This window comes from Rhodamnia argentea, chromosome 4 (assembly GCF_020921035.1).
Source record: "Rhodamnia argentea isolate NSW1041297 chromosome 4, ASM2092103v1, whole genome shotgun sequence".
Taxonomy (NCBI): domain Eukaryota; kingdom Viridiplantae; phylum Streptophyta; class Magnoliopsida; order Myrtales; family Myrtaceae; genus Rhodamnia; species Rhodamnia argentea.
In genome coordinates, this window is record NC_063153.1 from 24,458,720 (window position 1) to 24,464,719 (window position 6,000).

The 6,000-nt window shown below is 45.1% G+C and overlaps 1 pseudogene; it reads left to right on the forward strand.

The window, feature by feature from the left end:
• Nucleotides 1–2,700: 2,700 nt before the first annotated feature.
• On the forward strand, nucleotides 2,701–6,000 carry LOC115754948 (annotated as a pseudogene).

Below are 6,000 nucleotides of genomic sequence, written 5' to 3' on the forward strand. Positions count from 1 at the left end.
GAACGTCTGGTGGTGCAAGGTATATTGATGCATTCTGTCAGCACCCAAAGCAAGGCAGCACAAGTCTTCTCAGTTTCGGAGCAGTTCATTTTCAGTGCTGTAAATTTTTTGCTCAAACGACAAATGGCGGGCTCCTTCTCGTCTATGGGTCTCTTTTGAGCTATCCTTGCCCTTATGGACTCATTATTGATTGTGAAATAAAGAATCAAAAGTTACTCGACTATTGGCGGAACAAGAACCGGTAGACTCATCGGGTAATGTTTTAGCTTCTCGAGCGCTTCTTGGCATTCGTCATCCCATTTGATTTGTGCATTCTTCTTGAGCAGTTTCAAGAATAGCGTAGCAATTTCAGAAAGTTGGGAAATGAACCATGCTATATAATTCAATCTTCTCAAGAGGCTCCATACTTGTTTCATCGTAGATGGAGGTTGCAAGTTGCATGTTGCCTTGACTTTTGAGGGGTCGATCTCGATAATTGCTTCTAACAAAGCCTAACAATTTGTCGGAGGTTGATCCAAACATGCACCTTGTAGGGTTAAGGCGCAACTTGAATTAGTGGAGTCGATCAAATAGCTTTTTCAAAGTCTCGACTTGATCTTTCCCATGTTGGGATTTGGCGATTACATCATCGATATGTACTTCATTTTCTTTATTCATCATGTCGTGGAAAAGAGCAAAGGGTATGACCTTGTAGCGACCATTACACATTGATACGATGCTTCGGCATTTTTAAAACTAAGGGGTATGACCTTGTAGCGGAAAGTTTCCCACGAGTTTATGAACACGATTTGATCTTTATCTTCTTCTTTCCTCCTTATCTAATTGTATCCGGAGGATACATTGATAAAGGAGAAGACTTTGAATCCGACAGTGCCATGCACAAGAACATCGATGTGGAGCGGTGAGAATCATCTTTCGGACTATCATTGTACAAATCTCGACACAGAATCGAACTCAGCCGTGTTTCTTTATTACATGCATTGTGTTTGCTACCCAATCGGGGCATTGGGAAACTTCGATGAATCCCTCATCTAGGAGCTTCATGACTTCTTCTATTTTCTTGGGGAGCTCCGGTTTAGTTCTACGCAGCCTTTGCTTCTTAGGAGGCAAGTTCGGATCGATCGGCAAACAATGCTTCACGATAGATGGGTCTCAGCGACATATATCAACTGGGTCAGGCGTTCAGCTTCGCCTTCAGCAAGGTTTGCCCCAATTATGATTTCTTTTGCATCTTCTGTGTCACTAAGCTTTATAGTGACAGTTTAACGATCCATTCCAGCACGTCTTCTTCACCTTCTTGCTTGGGAGGAGCAATAGGATCGTCCAAATTATCCCATCCAGTCCGGGACGACATCTCGGAAATCGATATAGTCCCTTGGTGGCTTCAAATATTTGACTCAGTACTCAGTCTGCTGCTTGGCTGCCCCAAGGTGCTTATTGTTTCTTCTTCGTCATGCTCATCCTTGCAGCCCAGGGAAAGTTGTCCTAATGTGAGGGACAGCGAATTGGTCTCCCTCTTCCTCTTCCTCTTTCGATCTTGGCCACCACTACCTCGGTATACCAAGCCAGTAGTGTGGGGTCCTGGCCTTCTCTTCCCAATTCTTCATCAGGAGTGAAACCACTTGCGGCCATTAGCTTCCCTACCATGAATGCATTTTTGGATACCTCCGGCTTAGGTGGAGCAGAGCCTCGAGACGCATGGATGGTCGAAAACAAGCTCGAACCATTGATAACTGGACTCAGCCTTGCAGTCTGGCTCGATGGACGGGATAGCAGTGTCATGGTAGATCTTGAAGTATCCTTCGCCACAGACAGGGATTAATTTTTCTTTCAATTACAAACTTGACCTTTTGATGAAGGCTTGAGGGTATGGCCCCTGCAGAGTTGAAGAGTCGGGTTTTTCGCATACATATTAAAGTTTCAGTCATGAAATAGCACCTGTAGTTTTCTGGGGTGGTACTTGACAAGAGAGATCTAGCACCATTCGTTTGGAAATCGCAAATTTGTGCATACATATTAGGCAGGTCTTATACGGATAGATGTAATGACGCCGACACTGTGGTGAGCTCGGCTCTTGACTCGTGAGCACGCATTAGTTTTTCAAGCTCGACATGATACTCGTCATAATTTGAGCCAAAGTTGAAGTGAAACACGAATCGCTCGAGCATCTCTCGGATCGAGTCTTCTCAGATAATCTCTTCATTGATGGCATCAACCGTCGTTCTCATGTTATGCTCGGATTCTTCCATTAAGTTACCAGGAAACCAATTTGTCATTTCGCCGGTTGGTTAGTTGGTCAATCGAATACGAAACTCAACCAAGAAAGGAATAAGCTTCAGAAGAACCAGTTCCCACTGATTTCGCTTTCTATTCAGATTTCTCATCATGACCAAGCAGGTCAAACTCAACTTAATCAATGGATTGAGAGGGCACTTCTCATTTTCATCGTCTGAAACATAAAGAACTTCCCATCAGTCCTTTCCTTTTCATGATGAGTCCAGATTAGCTGCACGAGGGACTGGCTTATCTAAGCATTTTCTTGCATTCGGGTGTTTCCTAGCCTCCAAAGCAGGGCAAATATCATTGGCCCGGATAGCTGACATTGTCGGTACCTGCTAGATCGTTGTACGATGAGTACTGCCTAATCCGAAGTATATGCTCGAGCTCATTTGATCGCTAAACCGTTGCCACTCCAGACCAATGGTTCCTCGTGTCGATGACTCTGCTTCAAGGTGCTTAAGTCATTTCAATAGTATCCATGACATTGCCTTGGGGGAGAAAATGGGATGATCCGAGAACCAAAAATTCGAACACAAGAACAATGCGAGACGAGTCTTCGAAATATATAGGGACGTCTGATCCCAATTCAAGAGAAAAGCAGTGCAACTTCTGCATTTTAGTTCTTCTTTTCACGGTGCCTTTTCGCTCTGTTTGTCTGCAACCCCAGCTGACACGATCTTGCCTGGTCAGGACATCAGAGGCGACGAGACCCTAGTCTTGCCCGACCAAGTGTTCGAGCTCGGATTCTTCAAGACCGGGGGGTCCTCCTCCGCCAACTACTACATGGGCATTTGGTTCCGGGACGACCCCGTACCAGAAACCCATCTCGGTTGCCAACAGAGAGAACCGATTTTGGGTACCTCGGGCGTTCTCGCCGTCAGGCACAGTGGGAATCTGGTGATCACCGACAGGAGGCAGATTCCGATGTTGGTCAATTCTGTGATTCTGGCAACTTCATTCTTGTGGAGGGAGAGAGCGAGAGCGTTGTATGGGAAAGCTTCTTTTATCCATGTGACACATTGTTGCCTGGGATGAGACTTGGGCGATTCAATCTAGGGACAGACAAGTTGAGGGAACAGCTCGCGGTCCTCGTGGCTCACCCCATCTGTTCCTTCCACTGGTTCATTCGCTCTCGGCATTGATAAGAATAACCAGACCAAGATCCGGGTGTGGCACTTCGACTTCTCACGGGAGATTGGGTATTGGAACGGCCGCAGATTGAGGTTCCTCTTCGATAGGTCGCTGGATGACTCCAGTTTCGGTTATGTGACTGGCAGTGATGGGACATATTTCACTTTCTCAAACAGGAGGAATGATAGCATTTCCTGGTTTGTGGTGGCGCCTTCGGGGGGAAATTCAAGTTTCACAATGGTTGGGAAGGAGATATTGATGGTGTATAGTCCGATTTGCAAGAATACTTCCTCTTCCAGCGCGGCTGACTGCTTCACCGAGCAGCCGTCGTCCTGCAGAGACGGGAATAACTTTACTAAGATAAAAGGGGTGGTGCCGACGCCAACCGTGTTCAATGGATCAGATCGCTTGCGCATTAGTGGCTGTGACATCATCAGCAGAATCAATTGCCCTTGCACTGGTTTTGCTCCTTATCGTGATGACGCGACTGGATGCAGGATTTATTATGAGGACTCTAGCTCTATCTTAGGCAAAATTAGCCAAGGCAATGCCACTATATTCATCCGTGGGAATGCCATCTAAACTGCTGGCCAGAATCCAAGGATATCAGGTAGGCCTCATCTTAGTTCTTGAAATAGTGTCGAATCTCAAAATCATGTCAAGAACACAACAAATAATTCCGACCCCACAGTGTTGCACTTACCTGTCTGAAGTAGAATTTTATGTTCGCATATCAGCAGTAACGTTCATCCTATGCTCATCATTAAGTGGTTCATCATTCTGTTTCGAAGTTATCGTAGCATCCCCTTATTTTTTGATTTCGCCACCGGTGCAGAAAAATGAGATGGTTCTACTTTCTGGTTCTCGGAACGAGAGGCTGCTCTGGTTGGTTGGAATCATTCCTCCGGCTATATTGGTAATTTCTGTGGCAGTTTCCATCTAAAGAGGGAAATGTTCCAGCTGTCTAGGTATCGATTAAGCCTGAAACAAATTCACAGGATAGTAGTCTTCTTAGCCTAAATAGTTTGTTTGATTCTCAAGTAGCAGCATGGAAGGAGAATCGGACCAGCACAAATCGAAGTTTGGAGCTGTTTCTACGACAACTGGGTTCAGCACGAGGTGCAGCAACAGCATCAGTAGACTCGATTCTTTCAGAAAGAGGGATCATGAGCTCCTGATTCTCAGTTTGTCTTGCGTCGCAACATGTACGAATAATTTCTCGTCTGCAAATGAGCTTGGAGAGGGTGGTTTTGGGCCTGTTTACATGGTAGTTTGCCCACCAAAGAACACTCGGTTACTAACACTTGGTTGCTTGTGGGCTTACATTGTAGTTTTGGTTCATTTGGTCTCTCTGAATTAGAAGCAGTGTTACCATGTCCTGACTCTCATTATGATGGTAAGTTCAATTCTCAACGTTCCTCGGAAAACCTTTGCAGGCCACATTCCTGGGGCATGAATTCGCAGTAAAAGGACTTCCTAGGAAGTCTGGACAAGGAATAGAGGAGTTGAAAAATGAGGTTTGATTAATATCCAAGCTTCAACACAGGAATCTCGTTAAGTTGTTTGGCTGCTGCATAGAAAGGGAGGAAAAGATTTTGATCTACGAATACATGGTGAACAAAAGCTTGGATTCCTTTCTTTTCAGTATGTATCTGGACCATGGCATTGCCTTTATCGGTTTATAGTCCTGCATTCGTTTCTTCGGACCCTCATGAGATAAATTACAGATCCTAACAAGAAGCAACTGCGGGAGAAAGAAGTTTCTATAATCGAAGGGATAGCTCAAGGGCTTCTTCACTTGCACAAGTATTCTAGATTAAGAATCATACATTGAGACTTGACAGCCAGCAACATATTGCTAGATTAAGACATGAACCTGAAAATATTGGATTTCGGGTTGGCGAGAATTTTTGGGCAGAATGAAGCAAGGGCGAGGACGAATAAAGTTGTCAGAATCTAGTAAGTCTCTCGCAGACACATGTAAACTTTGATGTCCCATGTCTTCTGATATGTTTGAACTCTTTTTGCTTTTCTTGAGCAGCGGTCACATGTCTCTGGAGTATGCTGTACACGGGCTTCTCTCTACGAAGTCTGATGTATTCAACTTTGGAGTCATCATGCTCGAAATCATTAGTGGCCGAACAAACACAACTTTCGCTAATCTAGATCGCTCTCTAAGCCTGCTTGGATATTTAAACGATTGCATTCTTCTGTCTCCGAATCTCCTATTACTTGGCTTTCCAATGGAAGTACTGTACTAGTCCTTGAAAACTGTCTGCATTTAGGCTTGGGAGCTCTGGAGTAGCGACCGAGGTGTAGAGTTAATTGATCCGGTGGTGGCCGACCCATCGTTGAGTGGCAAACAGTTTGCTATGCCTCCACATTGCTTTGCTGTGCGTGCAAGAATGCCTGGAAGATAGACCCTTGGTGTCGGATATCGTCAATGCATTACGCAACGAAAATGCGGATCTGCCCCCGCCAAAGAAGCCGGCATTCTCGGCCCATGTCAGTTACTGTAATTCACTTCGTCAGCAAGATCGTTCGGCTTTGGTTGATGATATAAGCTATTCTGTCATAGAAGCTAGATAG